We start from the raw sequence: 21,233 nt of genomic DNA, 5'->3' as shown, positions 1-21,233 counted from the left end.
TCTTACCATTGAAGACCCGAGCGACCCATTTTGGAATACCCCACAGCCCCATCGTATAACTCCAGAACAAACGATTCGTTTCCAGACACAGGCATTAAAGACAGTACTAGTATGCTATTTTAACGTCCTAACTTGGGTGGTTGTCCTGTGGAATGTGAAATGCACCAAAAAAATGAAATGAATAATTACTGATGCCAGCCATTACCACAACATTTATCTTGTTTAATCCTTGTAACGCTCATGAGATTGTTGTGAGGATTAAGTTAAATGAGATAGTTCATGTAAAGAGCTTATTGTATGCTTGGTATATATTATATTCTTGGCTTAATATCATTACACTTACTATAATAAGTGTATAATAACATTATGCAGTTTTATTTTCAGCACACACCAACTGGGAAATGTGATTTGGGGTAGACTAACTGGATTCTTGATCACCAATCCTGCTTCCTCTTCCTGGGCACACAGGAAGTCTATCCTTTTCTGCCTGCCTTGAGTCTGGGAGGGGCGGTGCGACTCAGTTCTGGCCGGTGGTGTCTGGGTAGAAGTTACGTACACCACTGCCAAGGCTGGCTGGAGCATAGTCAGTGAAATCCTGTGCTCCTTCTTACATGGGCTAGAAGAGAATGCTTCTGCACTAGAGAAGCCATGTGGTGTAAAGAGCCTGGATCCCTGAGTCAGCTCTGGAGGAGAGCCTCCTGATTCACATCAGGCTATAATGTGAGCAGAAAATAAACTGGTTGTTTAAGCCACTGAGATTTATCGGCTTATTCATTATTGTAGCATAGATGATCTTATTCCGACTAATACAGTGATGTTGAAGAGAAGGGAAACCAATATTCTTTAAATTAGTTATATGAAAGCAACTCATTACCAAATAAGGCAGAAGTAAGTATCCACACATGAAACAAATCTGCAGAATTGTCTGTGGAGTTTTGGGAAAGCTATGGGGCATCATTCTGCTGTGGGGTTAAGTCCTAGATTCGCATAATGACAATAATGGCAGAACTGGGACATAAACCAGGCGAGTCTGACTTCAGGACCAGTGCTTTTCTTTACTCCCTCCTACATCAGTTTGGGATGAACCAGTAGAGGTGCCTCCTGCCAGAGCCTGTGATAAGGTGTAAGGCCTCAGGGGCCAGACTAGATGCAATGATGTATTAGCCCATTAGGACTTTACTAGGTGCAGGATGGTGGGGAAGGAGAGAACCAAGAGGCAAAGCTCAAGAGGAAGTACTGAAAGCTCGGATCAGTGAGACGTGGTGTGAGTGAGAAAACGTACGGCAAGGCCAGAAGCCAAAAGAGAGAACAGGGCCGAGTGCAGAGAGATGGAATCAGGAAGAGGGGCTCAGTCTGGAGACTGAATTTCATGTGATGCTGGCCAAGGGGTCAGCCCTGACGGAGACGGCCCAGCAAAGTGGACTTGAAGCAAGAGAATGAGAACAGCAGGAACCCTCCAAAAGTCCCTCCAAATGCCAGCCCAAACTCCTGTGTCCTGATCATGGTCTACAGAAATGCACTGTAAAGACTGGCTCCATTATCACTTGGGGTGGTCAGATTTGGGGATCAATGTTTTTTCCAGAAAGATCGATCACCTCATCTCCATTTTTTCTGAGCACCAGTCACATGTATTTTAAGAGCTCACTCAGCTCTCATTGGTACAGACATACTAATAGCTAGCAAAACTACCAAACGGCATCATTAAATACACATTGTTGAATATGCTTTTGGTCTCCTGGCACTCGTTTCCCTCCCTCTTTTTTTTTTTTTTTTTTTTTTTTGCTAAAAACTCCTATATTTAGGGGGGTGAATTGCCTCTCCCTCATTTAGCACAGTTATAATAAGATTTCTATCATGGTGCCCTGGTCTCTCCTAGTAAAAGAATGAGCCCCAAACCCAAGTTAAATCAACACTTTCTTCCAGGACCTTGACTTTTGAGCAGAATAATGCATGGATGGGAAAAATAGTTGAAGTTCATTAAACACAACTATTCGCTAAACGTCATTAAACTTGAAGTCCCTCAAACATACCCTGGCTCTTTTCTTCTCTAAGCCTGGTCCCGGAGCCTTCTGATGAAATCTGTGGGCCATGCTGACCTTTGGTGAAGCGCTCAAGATCAGGACAAGGGGGCTGAGTAAGCTTGGAAGAGCACAAGGTGTCAATTCCACAGAGCAAGTGGAGACCGAGAGCCAGATATAGAATCAGGTATCTGCCAAAGAGTTCAAGCAACTAGAAACAGTCAGGTTTAGGAGTTGTACTGTGGAAAGATCTCCTGATTAATTTAGAAAAGGGTGGTAGGTCAGTTAGAATGTTTTTTGATTGCAAACAACAGAAAACCAGCTTGAACTAACTTAAGTGGGTCGGTGGGGCGGCAGGTGGGGGTAGGGGGGAAAGACTTGGTTGCTTTATTTAAGCACACTGCAATAGGAGCAATGGTTATATAATTTATCATCCGCCTGGAACACTTCTGAGAATGAGAGAGGGAGACGTTAATGATTAAGCTGGGATAACAGATGTAAACCCGGCCTGCCTTAGGCAAACTGGGAGGGATGTCTGCTCATCTAAGTATAAAGAAATCAGAATGAATAAAACCTAAAAGGGGCCAGGGGTCTCTCTTTTTGTTTAGCTGTTACTTTTCTCTACTTTCTACTTCTCTCAGGTGGGCTTTATTTGCATAAGCGTACATAGCAGGGGGCACAGAAAGTCCAGGCTCAACTTCTTAGAGATTACCAATCAGAGAGGAAAAGACGATTTTCCATCTGCTCCAGTATGAAATACCCTGCCCCAGAATTCCAAGTAGTCTGGCCTGAGTCACCTGACCATCCCTGGACCAATCTTTGTGAACGAAGGGATACCTTCCTACCATCGCTTCACCTTGGGCCATGTGACCTTCTGGTGTCAAAGACATAGGAGTACAATTAATCAACAGCCCCAGTCGTTTGAAGCAGCATTTCCCCAAAGAGAAGAGTTATTCTAGGAGACAAAACAGTGTATATCCACAATGACAGCCTCTTATAGAGTGCGTGCCGCCAAGCCCACTGGTTTTATGGGAACATAAAACACAGCTGTTGGATAAAACACATGTTATGCATGACACAGCTATCTGAATGCTGGAGCTACCTGGGAATGGGTTAAACCATGAACTCTGCAACCCTGAAAACCCTTTACCATCCAGTCTAACAAAGTGGATTGCTCTGTCCCTTTACAGTCCAGTGTGTTAGAGACAGGGAAGGCCCTGAGCTTCATGGTCCTACAAGCCTCTCGAACCTCTCAGATGACGTGACCCAGAAAGCCACTGGCAGAAGCCTAAGGGCACTGGGCACCTTGAGTTTAAATGGGGAGCCGGGAGATCAGAAAGGAAAGTGAGGACTCCATAGAAAAGGGTTGAGAAAGAGGATGCTTGAGGTGGATTGCCCTTCCAGGCCAGCTTGGCCAAGCTCCCAATTCTGCTGCCACTGGCTCCTGTTTCAGCTCTGTGATTGGACAGCACCACTGTTTATGATGAAACCTGTAACAGAGAGAAATGCTACCTCCTGCCACCCTGGAATGGTCCTCTCCACCTTGCATGGAGGCTAAAACTCGCCAGCAGCCTGCCTGCTCCCTGGCCAGCCCTTCCATGGGAGAAAAAGGAGTGGATAAATGTGTGGAAGGCTGGCTAGCTGGCTGTGGGCTCCCCGCCAAAGAAGCAACCCAGGGCAGCGGCCAGGTGGAGAGCGAGGGCCAGCAGAATATTTCACAATGGGTCCCTTGCCACCACAGGGAACAGAGTGTTTGCTGGAGAGAGCTCGCCAACCTCAGAGCCCTCTGTGCCTTCCAGAAAACTGCAGCTTGAACTCTAATGAATAACCTCGGCTCAGCCTGAGCCCTGCTGGAGCAGACGGGGCTATCCTTGCCACAGTGCTGAGCAGCAGGAATGCTGCTGGCAAACCCCGCCCTTCGGAACCAGCCAGCAAGGCTGAAAATGCTGGAAGCGGGACCCACTCATTGGAACTCCACATTCCAAATGGGAGATTCCACAAGTGCTGTTAATAGGTAAATTCTCTCCTGCTGGGCTTCAAGCATCTGGGCCAGTCACAGGAAACTCTGCTTGGAACTAAACAGTCTGTGAATAAACAAACAGGCACTGACATATGGTTTAGGAGGAGTAGCTAATGAAATATGTCATAGCTCACCTTGGCCCGGAGTTCAGGGTAATGAAACAAACTACTGGTAGTTGATAAAACCATTTCAGTGCTGGTCTATGGTCAATGTACATATTGGCTGTCCCACTTTGTTCATTTGGTTTTTTTTTTTCAAGAGTTTCCTTTCTCTTCATCCATTGGTCAAGACAGACTATTTCTTTTTTCAACTTTTAATTCAAACATGGAGTAGTTGCTGTAGACCCCTTCCAGACTGAGGCACTCAATCACCCAGCTGCTGATGGCCAGCAACTCTCAGCTGAGCCCCTCTCCCGTCCACGCCCTCTGCTAAAGAGAGCTGCCTTGCATTATTCACAACAGCCAGGGTGCAGAGAGACCCTCAGTGTTTGTCAATAGGTGAGTGGATCTAGAAGATGTGGCATATCTATACCATGGGATATCATTCAGCCTTAAAAAAGAAATCCTGCCATTTGCCACAAGATAGATGAACTGGGAGGGCATTATGCTCAGTGAAATAAGCCAGACGAAGACAAATACTGCATGGTACCACTTATATGTGGAATCTAAAAACAACAACAAAAAAAGTTGAATGTCTAGAAACAGAGAGTAGAAAAGTGGTTAGCAGGGGTTGGGGATGGGGGAAATATGAAGAGGTTAGTACAAGCTTTCAGTTATAAGATGAGTAAGATTTGAGGATCTAATGTAGAACCTGGTGACTGTAATTGATAACACTGTATTGTAGCACTGAAATTTGCTAAGAGAGCAGAAGTTAAATATTCTGATATAGATATAGATACAGAGAGAGACAGACAGAGGGAGCGTGAGTGCACACTGCCTGGTCCAAGGTCATGACCCCTTCCTTGGGGGAAGTCCATATCTTTAAAGAAAGAACCGATTTGCTGAACAGAAAATTCACCAAGACTTGCAGAGACACTTCTCAAAAAAGAATATGTAGTTAATTTGTGTTTATATGGCCTGACTCTCTCACTTCCGCTTGGGATGACTCTGAAGGGCCATCCTAACTCCAGAGTTCCCTGTGGGGTTTCCAGCCACCTGCTCTCTGCTCAGTCATGTCCTGACTCTCACAGATACTGTTCCTGAGAGCTCCCACCCAATCAACTTTTTGCATATAAATCTCCATCTTCCCAGTAACCTAACCCCTGATAACATACAGCACAGACACAGACAAGTGCATTGACCATAACTGTACAACCTGATGAATTTTTACAAAATGAGCACACCTGTATAACCGGCACCCAAATCAAGAGACATCCCACACGCTCTCTTCCCATCACTAAGGGTAACCACTATTACCACTTCTAATAGCAGAGATTTGTTTCGTCTGTTTTAGGGCCTTATGGAAATGGTGTCATATGCTCTTTTTATGGCAGGCTTCTATTGCTTAACATTTTGTGAGATTCATTCATGTTGCTGCATGAGGCTGTACGTAATTCATTCCTATTGCTATATAGTATTTCCTAGTGTGAGAATACAATGCCATTTATTTTTCTACTCTGTAGTTGATGAGAATTGTATTGTCAGTGTGAGGCAGTTAGGAACAGCACTGCAAAGAACATTCTAGAATATGTTTTTGGAGGGGCTTGAACACTCATTGTTGTAGGGAATTTAAAATACTTAGTTTTAGTAGATATTGCCAAACAGTCTTCCAAAGTGGCCACACCAAGTTACACTGCCACTTGTAGACCATGAGCATTAAGACCAATACTTGGTGTTTTCCACCCTCAGTCACTGCAATGGTTAGAATATTGCGGTTTTAACTCACATTTTTCTGGAAACCAATGAGGCTGAGCACATTTTCATGTTTATTGGCCATTTGGATATTCTCCTTTGAAAATGCTCAGTTCTTCGCCCACTTTCTGTTGCGTTATCAAGACAATTCTTTCTTTTCTGTTGGATGTTGGGAGAGACAGCAGAGATCATCTTTGGTCGAAAGGGAAAGAGGAATGGTGTTTTGTCCAAGGACAAAGCATGTAGGGATGTAGGTGATGATAAACACACGCTTCGAAGCTACTGGAAGAGGGAAGGAGAAATGAGATTCATCCACAGGAGCAAAGTCATAGACTCGTGTGGGGAAAAGTAAGTTGAGGTGGGGTCCAGGACGCCACGGACACAGATGGGGTCCAGCTGTTCGACGCAGGAAAGCCAAAGTGGGTGGGTTCCAACAAGAATCCACTCAGTTGGATCCACAGGAATCCACTCAAGTGATAAGACTCTGATACACGAGCAGTGCTATTCATGATTTCCAGAATAGTTAGAAAAGGCTGTGGCTCCTGGGTGGCACCCAAAAACGGGTTAGAATGAAATAGGACTGTGGTGGTTAGTCTTGTATATCCAGGCAGAGTCATGAGATCATTAGGTGGCTTGGCATGGTTTTAGAGCTGCTTCCTCTCTTCTGAGAGGGTGCACTTTTTTTTCAGGTTCACTCAACCACCACACGTGAGAAATAATAAGGGCAGAGTGACTGAGAGCACAACAACCTCATTATCCAGGCAGCTATCTTCCTGGGGAACAGCCCACAACCTCAAACAGCAGAGAGGGGGCAGAGTCAGATCTGCTGTGACTTTGCGCCCTCTTTCTGCCTGCCCACAGAATCAGCTCTCCCCCTACCCCGGCTCCAGCATCAGACCAGTCCTTACCTGCTCCAGGGAGTTTTGAAACTTCTCTGGATCCTGATTTTCTATCAGTTTGACCTGAAGAGGTTCTTTGTGCTGAGTCTTGGGTCCTGGTGGCTGACCCTAAAAACCCGGACACTCTTTTGCCCTTTTCATACCCTGGCCCGAGGACTTGTGCGCTGGTAAAAATCCTACTCTTTTGTTAAGAATAGGTTCTCTTGAGGGACTCTTTTTATTTTAGAGTTGGAGGGAAGATGGAAAAAGAGATACTTTCCACAAACCTAGTCTCCCCTATTGATCCTGCAGGAACCTTGTGCCTGTTAATTAACAGATAAGGGCTGCAGAAAAAGATGAATTTCATTTGTTCATTCAGTGATACTTTTATTGTGCATCTGCTACGTGCTGGGTGATGTGCACCCTGGAGACACAGCAGGACACAAGACAGACACAGTGCCTTCGTGGAGCATTTATTCCAGTAAGTCACAGAGATATTAAGTAGGTAACGTCAATAAAGTATAAAAACAGGGAAGCTCAGATTCCTTTCTCTCAGAGAGGTTAACGTTCTTGTATGTTTTTGTTGTTTAATAGGAAGAATTCATTGAAAACCCTCTAAGCACAGTTTCTCCAACTGTGTTTCTCAACTGGGACTGGTCTTGTTCCCGGGGGGGGCATTTGGCAACGTCTGCAAACATGGGAGCATCTAATGGGTGGCATCCTTGGATGCTGCTAAACATCCTGCAGTGCGCAGGACAGCCCCCCACAATAAAGAACTATTCATCCCTAAATGCCAGTAATGCCAAGGTTTAGAAACCCTGATCATCTGACCATATGACTAGTACCTCAATATCTTTCCTAAAAATTCCACTGTGCACAGGACAGCCTCCCACAACAAGGAATTTTCTGACCCCAAATTTTAATAGTGCTGCAGATGAGAGAGTAGCTTTTGTTGTTCCAAACCAAATTCTTTGGCACTATATTTACTACAAATAACTTATTAGCACTTACAGGGGGAGGGTATAGCTCAGTGGTAGAGTGCATGCTTCGCATGCATGACGTCCTGGATTCAATCCCCAGCACCTCCATTAAAAATAAATAAATAGACATAATTACCACCCCTTAAAACAAACAAACAAAAGCACGTACTATGGAAAAGACTTTGTGTTAAGACCTTTCCATTTATTATCTCATTTACTCATCAGGAAAATATGGCGTACATAATGTTATCCTCATTTTCAAGTAAGGAAGCAGAGATTCAAAGAAATTAAATAACGTCCCCAAGGTCACACAGCTCATCAGTGGCAGAGCCAGCAATTGAGACCAGGTCTGACAAACCCTCTAACTGACTTATTCTACTTGTTCTTGTGATAATTTCATTACTTTACATTTTCATGAGGTTTCCTAGTTTTCAGTACACTTTGACAAGATCATCCCCAAAACAGGGTTTTGCGGTAAAGCACCGGCTTGAAGTTCAATGTATGAGACCTAGTCCTTGCTTACCTTGTGATCTTAGATAAACGACCTCTTTTGGCCTCTGAATTCTCGACTCTAAAATGAGAGCATTGAACTAGATGATTTCTCAGGGTCCTTCCAGTTCTAATCCTTTTACTGATAAATGACTTATGGTAAAACTGCAGTCTGTGTCATTGGCTATCAAATATCTTGATTACGACATTTAGTAAGAGATTCATTTTGCATCGTGACTCAGTATATGTATATGAAGTTTGAAATATAGGTTTCACAGAGCATACTGAAATGGTCAGACCCACCAGGTTATGCTGCAGGAATACACAATTCTCAAATCTTAAAGCAATAAAGATTTTGCTCTGGCTCGTGTCATGTGCACCAGGAGGTGGTTGGAGGTACTGCTTTACTTTGTCCTCAGGCTGATGGAGCAACCTCCATATCAAGAACCACCAGTCCTAATGGCAGAGGGGAGGAGACTGGTGAATCCCACACTGGCACGTGAAGTGCCACTCAGCTCTCTTTCTGCCATGGGAGGACACCGTGAGATGTCAGCTGTTGGCATCCCAGAAGAGGGTTCTCACCAGAAGCTGACCCTGACCTCAGGGTCACACTTCCAGCCTCCAGGGCTGTGAGAAGTAGATTTTTGTTGCTTATTTAAAATAAAACAAAACAAAAAAACTCCCATTCAGACTGGCACACATCACTTCTGCTTACATTTCTTTGGCCAAATCACTTGACTACGTCTGACTTCAGGAAGGCATGGAAATGCAATTCCACCATATGCCTGGGGAAAGAATCAAAAATATCTGGTAAATGGGATGAATGACTCCCACAAATGCGTACCATGATGGTTAATTTTATGTGTCAGCTTGGCTAGGCCACCGTGATGCCCAGATATATTTGGTCAGACATTATTCTAGGTGTTTTGTGAGGGTGTATTTGGATAATATTTACATTTAAATCAGTGGACTTTGAGTAAAGGCCTCACCCAATCAGTCGAAGGTCTGACTAGAACAAGAGACTGACCATCCCCTGAGCAAGAAGGAATTCTGCCAACAGACAGCCTTTGGGTTTCCAGCCTGCAGCCCACCCTGCCGATTTGGGACTTGCTAGCTTCCTTAATCAGGGGAGCTAATCCCTTTAAATAATTATCTTTATACATACATCCTGTTGGTTCTGTTACTCTGGCGAATCCCAGTGGATACACGTACCAATACTGTGTAGGACACATGCTGATGTTTGTTTGTTTCTTCAACTTAATTGAGCTCTAGCCTACCCTATTATAGTCTATTTCATTTTTTTTTTAATGCTAGTCACAATCCAATCAACTAATTTCAAACTCATCTATGGATTGCAATTATAAATTTCAAAAAGACTGGCTTATATCCAACTGGAAGTGAAACAGTTAAGAGTAAATCCTAATTTTAGCCAATCAGAGATTATTTTACTGGTTTTACACAGGAAATGTCATAGTGTCCATGTTTCTGCTTAAAAGGAAAACAACAAAATAGAACCTTGCTTTATTTTATCACAGTTTAGCAAGGCTCTCTTCTCGTCCCAGGAGGCAAACTCCAGTCACCTTCACTGATACAGCAAGAGCAGATTATTGATCTGGCAGAACAGGTGCAAACCGCCAGGGACTGAACTGAGCAGATGTCCAGAAGTCAGGTTGCAATATTTAGCAAACAAAGAAAAATCACCCCTAGGATGATGGATGTTATGGGTTGCATTGTTAGGAAACCCCTTGTACCTCAGAATTTGTAGGGACAGACTAAACCCACACTCCAGAATGAGAATTATTTACACTTTACTATAGAATTAACATTCCACAATTCTATGGCTCAAACTCCAGTTACTGTGTAATGATAGTCTGCCAGAGAATGCCAATGATTCCTCACCAAGGAACTGCTGAAGGTCATTAGTTTGTGTAAGTCAGTCTGTCCCAACAAATTCTATTGTTTAATAAAGCTCCAAGTTAAAGAAACTCTCTAGGAGTTATCATAAATATTAGATATATGAAAGGGACAAACCTTACCTATTTAAAAGAGATATGTTCAGATACAAATAGGAAAAACCACATTTCATAGAGCCAGTGGGTAAAGGCCATGCTGGTGACATGCTGCACAACTGTACTGGACATGGTCACACACACTTAGAGGAGTGATGTCCCTCAGAGCTGTGCAGCATGGTGGCCTTGCCCAGAGAAGCAGTCTCCCTTGTAGAACGTGTCCTGTTGGGCTTTTTCCCTCTGGCTCTAACTAGGTAACCAAAGCTCTGAGCACTGAATGATAGACCAAAAGATGCTCCTCCACTCTATTTCCATATGAAGGAAATGAGACTTTGTGAAGCCGTGGTGGGGGACACCACCAAAGTGTCACAGTCAATAAAAGACAAAGCCATTGCAGTAGTTTAGACCAGCACTCTTCTGTCTGCTCCTCCGTCTACTTAGTCCTGAAGATACTTCACTTCTTCTGGTCGAAGAGCAAAAACAAAAACAAAACTCCAAAAAACAAAACCCAGTAGAACAAAAGAAACAAATGACAATCTTCGAGACATTGCAATGAGTGGAATTCTTAAAGTAGGAAAATATGATTGAACGGAGGTGTATAAAGATAGAAGAAAAGTCTAACTTCTCTGTGAATGTAACAGCTCAGCTTCAAGGACCTTGACCTGACTCATGATACACCCGAGTACAGGAATTAAAAATGGTTTCACCGACCGCTCCTGCTCAGCATGAAAAAACATGAAAGCAAGGGAAGGAAGCTAAAATCCAGAAGCTTCTCCCACCCAGCCCATAGCTTGGGGTTCTATTTGTGCTCACAGCCTCCCAATGAGTCAGGAGATTTCTGAATGCTTGGATCTGCCTGATATCTTGTTGTTTATCTAGGACAAGACCGAGCCAAGAGTCACATCATTTAAAACATGTGAAAAGGAGCAAGTGATTTGTCTCACCTGTTAAAAAGGTGAGACATAATGAAAAGATTAACAGAGCTGCCTCCCTTCTGCTGAATCCAGCCCTGCAAACTGGGTGAAGAGGCGGGCGTGAACTGTGCAGAGAGGAGAGAGGAAGGGCAGGTCTGGGAGCTGGTGGATTTCAGTTGGGTGTGGATTCTGTGTTTGCCAGAGAGGATGTAGCACAGTCTTTCTGCCACGAGAAGCCCCACGACAGAAATTAAGGTGGGTTGTGATCCGTAGAGACTTTCTGTATGTTGAGGAGATGCTCACCTCAAATGCCTGACTGACAGATGGGTGATGGAAACATGTGGCGAGCCACCACCTAGACTAGAGCGAGTGGCGGGGCTGTGGTTCGTGTAGAAGGCACACTCTTCCTAAAGCATTCAATTCACATCCGTGGTTGTTTTAAAACAACATAGAACAAAATCACTGCCTTAACGAAACAGAACACCTCTGCAGGCACCCCTCAGTGCACACATTATTAATCCCTGATTAAAAGGGCCAGGAGCTGCCAGAGCAGAGCCTCCACTTCTTCCAAAGGCCACAGAGTCGCCATGCAATGTTCTTTTTATTTGCTGCTTCAGCCTTGCTCTGAAGGGCACTCTTGCTCAGGCAATTTACCCAAGAACATGGTGATAATTCTTCTGCAGACAAAGGTAGAGTGAATCATATTAATTACATCCTGGTGTGGCTATTTACTAGGTTAGCGTTTAGAATCTATACCAGTAAATATGAATTAAAGATGATTTTGTATTGATCAGTACCATCTGTGTATGTAAATGCGTTGATTTCCAGAGTTGTTTAAATTTTCTCTCTTTAAGTAAACCAAAGTCATTAAGCCAAGAATAATAACAAGTAACATTTATTATCCTTCTATGAGTCAGGCACTATAGACTTTACATGGATTATCTCATTGTCTTGTTTAACGCTTGTTAACAACCCTCTAAGGTAGGTGAGAGAATGTGATAAAACCTGATTCAAAGGGGAAATGAAAACGCACAACTTTAACATTTGCAAACCACATTTTTAAAAACTATCACAATCTAACCGTTCCCTCAAGGCCTCCTTTATATTGAAGATTAGCACATGTTTAAATTGGGAGCATAATTTTACTCTAGAAGTTGATTCACATTTTACTCAGATTAAACTACTCATTTTCAGTAATGGGTGCCACGCACTTATGCCCTAATCTGTGTCCACAGTGAATGGAGATCTTATCGGTGGGTCTTCTGGTGGGAGGTTAACCATTTCCAGCACGCAGCAAGTGCTGCGTAACCCAAGGGACCACTTGAGACAATAGGAATAGGAAAGCACTCGATCCACAGTCAGGAAACAAACTGTGGTCCTTCCTTTGCCACTTTTTTTTTTTTTTTTTTGCAATGACTTTTTTTTTTAAAACACCTTTATTGTGGTATGGTTCCTGCACAGTAAACTATAAATATTTCAGATGTACAATTTGATTAATTGTGATAGATGTATATACATCAATGAAACCACCACCACAATCAAGACAGCTGACATTTCCATCACTCCCCAAGAAATGCAAATTTCTAATTCCCAATTCATCCCTTCCCACACCTATACCCTCTGGTAAGCATAAGTTTGTTCTCTATGTCTGTTTCTGTTTTGTAGATAAGTTCATTTGTGTCCTTTTTTCTTAGATTCCACATATAAATGACATATGGCATTTTTCGTTCTCTTTCTGGCTTACTTCACTTAGAACGATGCTGCTGTGAACATAGGCGTGCATGTGTATTTTCGAATTATATTTTCCTCCGGATATATACCCAGGAGTGGGATTGCTGGATCATATGGTAAGTTTGTATTTAGTTTTTTAAGGAACCTCCATGCTGTCTTCCATAGTGGCTGCACCAATTTACTTCCCAGCACAGCTAAGGATACCATCAACAAAATGAAAGGACAGCCTACAGAATGGGAGAAAATATTTGCAAATGATGCAACCAACAAGGGACTCATTTCCAAAATATACAAACAACTCATATAACTTAATATCAAAAAAACAAGCAACCCAATTAAAAAATGGGCAGAAGACCTAAACAGACATCTCTCCAAAGAAGACATCCAGATGGCCACCAAGCACTTGAAAAGATACTCAACATCATTAATTGTTAGAGAAATGCAAATCAAAACTACAATGAAGTGTCACCTCACACCAGTCAGAATGGCCATCATTAAAAAGTCTACAAATGATAAATGCCAGAGAGGGTGTGGGGAAAAAAGGAACTTGCTCTGCCACTCTTGACCTCTGGTTTAAGGGAACTTAAAATGTTTCCTGTAATAACCTCTCTGAACTTTCGTTTTCCTCATTCGATAAAACACTCTCTTTAAAGTCCATCCTCAATCCATGTATCTTTACTAAAAAAAAGCCCCTTCAGCATTCTCCATTTATAATGTTATGAAATGCTGCCCCCTTGTGTTTTCTCAGGGTTCATCCAGTTTTAAATAATTTAAATAAATTCTTCATTTTAAATTGATTAAAATTCTTAATTTAAAAATTGATCTTTTATGCTCAGCTCCCACTGAACCAAATATTCCTGATACTTGGTTTTAAAAATAAGTTTCAAAAAGCTCCCTTGTAAATGCCAACCCCATTCCATTAAAGTGGCTGTCCTTCCATTTGGAATGCTGAAGACCTTCAGGTGAGCCACGGTGTTAGTGTCACCTGGGGACATATTGTCTTTGTTTTGGGGAAATTGTGGAAAACATTGTCCAAACACAAATTTCAGCACCTCGGGGCACTTCAGGACTTTAAAATGATTTCCATTGTGCAGTCAGTCAGTTCCCTCAGTCAGATTCAGAATGAATCATATTTTTAAAATGAATGTTTTAATAGAAGTATTTCATACATACATAAAATGCATAAGCCGTAAGTGTACAGCTCAGTAAATTATCAAAAAATGACCCCAACTCTCTAACCAACACCTGAGTCAGGAAGTGGGCCATTACCAGAGTCCCAGAAGGCTCCCTAGGTCCCCTTCATGATCACTGCTCCACTCATTCCAAAGGTAACCATTGTCTTGACTGCTAATACTATAGATTCATGAAGTGAAGGTGAGGGAAACACTCTATATCTTGATCTGCGTTGGATGCGCTGGGTGATATCACATTTTACACATTACATATATAAACATACATTAACAGATATACATTACTATATATAAAATAGATAAACAACAGGACCTACTGTATAGCATAGGGAACAATAACTGAATCACTTTGCTGTACACCTGAAACATTGTAAAGTGACCACACTTCAATAAAAGATAAGAATAAAAAACTTTTTTAATACATTAAGACACCATACACAAAAATAAACTCAAAATAGCTTAAAGACTTGCATACAAGACATGACATCATAAAACTCCCAGAAGAGAACATAGGCAAAACATTCTCTGACATAAATCATAGCAATGCTTTCTTAGAACGGTCTCCCAAAGGAAAAGAAATAAAAAGCAAAAATAAACACATGGGACCTAATCAAACTTATAAGCTTTTGCATAGCAAAAGAAATCATAAATAAAATGAAAAGACAACCTATGGAATGAGAGAAGATATTTGCAAATGATGCAACCAACAAGGGCTTAATTTCCAAAATATACAAACAGCTCATACAGCTCAATACAAAAGAACAAACAAACAAGCAATAATTACCAAAACCAGGAAATTAAAATCGGTAAGGTACACTGAGCCTCTCTCATGCCTTCTTAGATACTGTTCTCGATGATCACAACTGCACCCGCTTAGCCCCCGCCCCCCCCCATTGTAAGACTAGAATGAAGCAACACAAAACAGTTTGTGGAATCTGGCTTCCTCAGTAGCTGCCAAGGGGTTAGATGCTACAACCAGGAAGTACAAAGGACTTAGCTTCTCCAGGATGAAACATGGCCAAGAGAAAATAAAATTCCCCTACCATTCTCTTTCCCATAGACTATTCAAAGATGCAGTTCCTCCTTGCAATCCTTCTAGAGAAGTCCTGCGTGCAAACCAAATTGCTGTGTCTTTTTGCAACATGTAGTGGAATAAGTAGTCAGTCCAGAACACATCCTCTTGTGTTGCTCTGTTTCTTTCCTTGCCTTACCCTCTCTATTCCTCTATTTACATTATCCTGGGTTTTCACCCCCAAATATGTTAGGATCTTAATGCTTGCTTCAGGCTCTGTTTCCAAGAGGACCTAGTCTAACACAAGGGATTTATTTAAATAATAATAATAGCTCATGTCTCAAAATGAATCTATGTTGTGCCTGGCACTGAGCCAAGCCCTTTCTCTGTGTTATTTTATACAAACCTCCCAATAATTCAATAAAATGTCATTATCTTGCAGATGAGGGAACTCATCACTCAGAGCAGTTAGATAACTTCTTTAAGATCACAAAGTAAGTGGGATAATTTATTTTAAGAACACGCTGTAATTCTGACTCACTTTTAACAGGGTTATTTGGAGAACTTGCTTCCCCACAGCTCCACAAATATTAATGACTTGGACATGCAATGCCTATAATATTCATGCAATTAGCATTCTTCACAAGCAATTAAAGAGAATACTTAATCACAAAAGGTTGAGAGGATTTTGTCTGAATGAGGAGCTTATTAAAAATGTGGACAAACACAGAACAAACTCTGTCTTTTTGTGGTGATGGTGTAGTGCTGAGAAATAGATAATTTTGTGTGGAAAATAAACCCATGAACATTTAACAGATAATTTCAGGGGGAAAAAAGTGCTTAAAGGAGGTTATATAAATAATGTAGATAGGTTTTGATCCATTATTGGGTTGTGAAATACATGAGTAGGTCAAAAAAAAAGAAGAAGAGAAGTCTTAAAGAAGAAATAGGATAGACTAGAAATGATCTATTTATACACAGTAAAATTGCATATTGTTTTATGAAGCTTTCCTTTGTAGACGTATGTTAGAATGTATGTGTGTATAAGGAATCATGCTGTATTTTTTTTAAATGTGGTGGAAAAGATTTTAAAAACACTGATATATTTGGTGATAGTATCACATGGTTAAAAAAATGAAACAAAACATGTTTTTGGAGTCAAAGACATGTAGGTTCAAATATTTTCCCAACTGTAATTTTTGTAAGAATTTAAGTCTAATCAGCTTGCACACTTGCTGCTCTCCAGTGGGACAGTCTTGTGGAAAAAATTTAGAGACTTCTGAATATTCTTTTCACAAGGAAGCTCATGTCTCTTAATGCTTACAGAACATCACTGAAATGTACTTCCTGGAGGGTCTGCTCCAAACATGTGTCTATGTACGTATGATGGACTGGACCCCATGGACATTTGCACCTGGTTCTCACACATCACCCATCACGGCATCTTCCTCACTCTCTCCACACCTGGGAGAAACTTAAGGTTGTTGAGGGACTGGGGTTAATACTGGACTCGGACTCTGACGTATCTTTGGTATGGAAAACTTTTACTCTCAGAATCATTTCTTTCCAGAAGATTCATTCCTGAGCTCTGACAAAGCACCTAAGCTTTAGGGAGATTCTTGGGCAGGAGAAGACCAGGAGGTCATCCAGTCCTGGTGAAATGGAAAACATTTAAACTCTGAAGGAATTTGAACTCCCTTTTGGCAAGTACCCTCCATTCTTCCAGGCTCACCGCCCAAGCATAGATTCACTCTGCCTTTTGCAGGTGTCTGCATGACACAGCAGGAATCATTTCACGGCCAATGCATGGGCTGGAGAAGACCTGGCTTAATATCAAAATAGATAGTTTGAGGATGTGAAGGAAACTCAGTTTTTTTCTTTTCTTTTTTTAATAAAGGTAATCTTTATTGAGTACTTACTTTGTGGGGTTTTTTTTTGGTTTTTTTTTTTGGAGTTGGGAAGGTAATTAGGTTTATTTATTTGTAGAGGAGGTACTGGGGATTGAACCCAGGATCTCATGCATGCCAAGCATGTGCTCTACCACTTGAGCTATACCCTGCCCCCCATTTCTTTCTTTTTTATGTTATGTTATTTAAAACTTTTTTTAATTCTTATTTTTTATTTAAGTGTAGTCAATTTACAATGTTAATTTCAGGTATACAGCGAAGTGATTCAGTTATACACATACATATATACATATATATTGTCAGTTTCTTTTTCAATATGACTCATTACAAGAAATTGAATATAGTTCCCTGTGCTATATGGTAGGTCCTTGTTGTTTATCTATTTTTCATACAGTAGTGTGTATCTGGTAATCCCAAACTCCTAATCTATCCCTCCCTGCTTTCCCTCTTGATAACCACAGTTTGTTTTCTATGTCCATGAGTCTATTTCTGGAAACTCAACTTCTTAATGTTTCCCCAACACTCACACTTACAACTAGATTCCTCTTTCTTGGAATTTTAACTTCTACTCCTGGAGCAGAGGGCGTTTAAAAATGCTTTCAAACGCAGAAAAGACCCACCCACAAATTTTTAAAAAATAAAAAATAACCTGTGTAAAAATTATAAAAGAAAGGCATAATAATTATAGAGAACATTAGCAATAGAGAGAAGTTAAAAGAGGGAAGTTTATATTACCTCGTCACCTATTTTTTCAGTAGACCAACAGATTTAATATTCTATTGCAGTTTCCAGTGATGCAGAATACAGTTGCAATTGTGTTTCAAGGAGCAGCCGAGTACGGCTGGCAGTCCCTGCAGAACGGAGCTGCTCCTGGGCCCATGTGCAGCCTCAGTAGACACCCCTCCATGGTGGTGAAGCCCTGGCCCCACCTCTGGTTCCCCTGTAGTGTCCTCATCATTACAGTTCCATGTGCAAGACTTTCCCTTTTTCATTAAAAGCCTCTCTCTGCTCAGTGCTCTGTAGCTTAGTGTGTGCTCATCAGCTCTTTGGCCTGTCCTTTATCATAAGATTTGCTGAATCACTTATGAGAATAACTCCCCAAGCAAAAAGCTGTTGTTTACATTCTTGGTATATACTCTTCCAGACTTTATGCAAATAAGACACAAGTTGTTTTGCTGTTACAATTTTCTTTGCCATTTCAACGTATAGCTGGGATCATTCCTTTCTTAGAAAAATTGCTACAAACAATAGAAAATAATTGCTACAGATAATTACTATATTTCCTGAGTCAAACAGTACACACCTTTTGAAGGTCCTGTCTCTCAGAACCAGTTTTCATACACGTTCCTAGCCTTCCTCTTCCCTCTGTACGCAAACTGGTTGTATGCCAAGGTTCACAGCACTGCTGTTGTTGTTCTGCTGGAGTCTATAATATCCCCTTTTGCTGGGAAATTATTTGATGAAAGTGTCTCGTCATTTCCCCAAAGTTTAGCAGAATCTGCCATCCCCAGCTATGCCCCTTTGGTATAAAGATTATTTTGAACTGAAGGCAAACAAGAAGAAGTAGATACAAGAAAAATTTTCTGCCCTCCTTATTTGCTTACAAGCAGAATATAAATTTATAAAGGTATCTCCCCACTCCTCTCTTGCCTAAAGAGCAGAAGTTAATCACCAGAGACAACTCTTGTCGCTTAGGAGCTTTTGAGATGGAACCAGAGGAATCTACATAACAAAACTTGCTAAAACTACCTTTTATCTACCGTAAGTTGCCCATATATTTGTCTTCCCACAGTTTGCCACCCCTAGAATCTCAAAATCTTTTTTCCTTTGTTTGGTCACTTCTCCAAAAATGTATTGTTCTTTTGTTAAGATGCTCTATAAGCCCAAGTTCTAACCACCTCTTTGAGTTTCTCATCACTGGGTGCTCCCATATGTGTGTACAATGCACATGTTAGTAAACTTCTATTTTTCTCTTGTTAATCTGGCTTTTGTTAGGGCCCCAGCTGAAGGAACTAATAGATAGCAGAAAAAAAATTTTCTCCTCTACACCCCCAAATGCAAATATTTCTATACATATGTTATAGAATTAAAATGAGCTCAGGAAACAATCTTGATACATCTTAGATATAAATACTGTGAACTAAGGTTAATGGGTATGTATATGTATGTATACATACCTGGAAAATAATATATATATATATATATATATATATATATATATATATATATATATATATATATTCTGGAAAATAATATGTATATATACATATACATATATGTATGTGTTACCTATATCACCTTGTTGTATGCCAGAAATTAACACATTATAAATCAACCACATTTCAATTAAAAATTAAATTACATTTTAAAAAGAACTTTAAAAAAAAGAGTTCTTTACACATTTGTGATATTAGTTCTTTATTGACAAAACATGCCACAAATATTTTTCTTCCACTTTGTAATTTGCCTTTTGACTTTGCTTATAGAGTTTTGTGCCATGCAAAGCTTTTTTTTTTATCCAGTTGAATTTATGAATCTTTTCTTTTATTGCACCTGAAGTTTCAGACGTATTTCAAAAGTCTTTCCTTACAGGTTTAAAAGGAACATACCTGTTTTCTTCTAGCACTTATATGGCTCCATTTTTATAATTAGGGTTTATATCTATTTGTTGTTATTGTTGTTTTTTTAGTTTTGTACAGTGTGAGTTGGGGATATAGTTTATCTCTTTCTAAATGGCTTTCCAGTTATTTTGGTCTACTTTTGGTCCAGAGATTGGAGATGTCAACTTTATCACACATTACATTTCCATATATGTTTGTACTGTTTAGTCTTTTCCACTGATCCACGTGTGAATTTGTGAGCTAGTCCCATGCTCTTGCACTTGCAACGGCTTTCTGATATATTTGACTCTAATGGAGATTTCTGCCTCTCCCTGCCCTCTAACGGCTCTTTTTTTTGGTGTTTCTCCGGCTATTCTTGCATGTTTATTTTTCATGTGACTTTTAGTATTAACTTATCTCATTTTAAGAAAAAAGGTTTTTTGGTATTTTTATAGAGGCTTTATGAAACACTTAGTAAATTAACTTATAAAAATCTGACATTTTTATGATGTTGACTCATTTTACCCAAGAACAAGCATGCCTGTCCATTTGGTTAAGTTCATATTTCTTCCAGGAGTGTTTTGGCATTTCCTCATGTAGATTTTGCAAATTTCATGTTGTTTATTCTAAGTATTTTATCTTTTTTTTTTTTTTTTGGCTGTTATAAATGGGATTCACTCTTCCATTATTTTGTGAAATAAAGGATATTAATTTTATATGTTAATTTTATACCTTGCTATCTTTCTGATTTTTAAAATTGTATTTATTTTAGTGTTAATTCTCTAGATCCATTGAGTTTTTAATTTTTTTAATATTAGTTTTTTCTTTCCTCAAAGCTCCTTTTTTCTTCCAAATCTGCTCAACTATTTTTATAACCTCTTATTCTTACTCATATTCTTAATTATATCTTTTGTTTTTTAAGCATTTTAAAATAACAGCGTGTATGTTTCACTATCTCAAGTCTTTGTGGATCTCACTCTGTCATCTCTGTTTTATTTCTGCTGGCTGTTGCTCATGCTCTCTTATTTCTTATGTGTTTTGTGATTTTTTTTTTTTTTTGGACCATGTATTTATATTCCTTGGAACTCTACCTGAAATTATTTGAGGCCTGCATTTAGAGAGTTCTTCCAGAAGGGACCCAGTTTGCTTCTGCTAGATGTTTACGGACAATATCAACATGTGACCTGTTCAAAATAATCCTTAGCCTTGAGTCTTTCAACTTCACACAGATAGTATGAATTCAAGCCATGAACCTGGATGAGGGCTGTCTTAGAGCCATAATTTCTCAGACAATTTCTCTCCCCACTATTCACCCAGTTCCGAGATGAAAAAAATAAAGCAAAACTGCTCTTCACAGTCTGCTTCTGAGAGCAGGTTTATTTCTGGATCTCCCTCTCACTGATGGTATGGCCCCCGGGGTTCCCAGCTGTATGTGGGGGTCTCCTAGAGGAATTCCCTCTTGGGCGGCCCTACCCTTGGGCTTGAGAGGCTGTCCAAACAGACCAGTCTCCAGGATCTGGCAGATACCACAGGACACAGCATGCTTCTGTGGTTACTCTCTTCTGGATTCCTGCCTTTTATTAATTTTTGCCTTCTAAGGATTTAAAAAAAAAATTCTTACTGGTTTAACAATGT

At 40.5% G+C, this 21,233-nt stretch overlaps 1 non-coding gene across 1 annotated transcript; it reads left to right on the top strand.

Annotated features, from left to right (window-relative positions):
* The first annotated feature begins 7,781 nt into the window (after positions 1-7,781).
* On the top strand, positions 7,782-7,854 carry TRNAA-CGC (transfer RNA alanine (anticodon CGC)). The gene has a single exon. It is a non-coding gene; the product is annotated as a tRNA-Ala (tRNA).
* The last annotated feature ends 13,379 nt before the right edge of the window (positions 7,855-21,233 follow it).

The sequence above is a fragment of the Camelus dromedarius genome, chromosome 20 (genome assembly GCF_036321535.1).
Source record: "Camelus dromedarius isolate mCamDro1 chromosome 20, mCamDro1.pat, whole genome shotgun sequence".
NCBI classification, from domain to species: Eukaryota; Metazoa; Chordata; class Mammalia; order Artiodactyla; family Camelidae; genus Camelus; species Camelus dromedarius.
The sequence above is the reverse complement of the archived record's forward strand: the minus strand, read 5'-3'. Positions and strand labels throughout refer to the sequence as shown.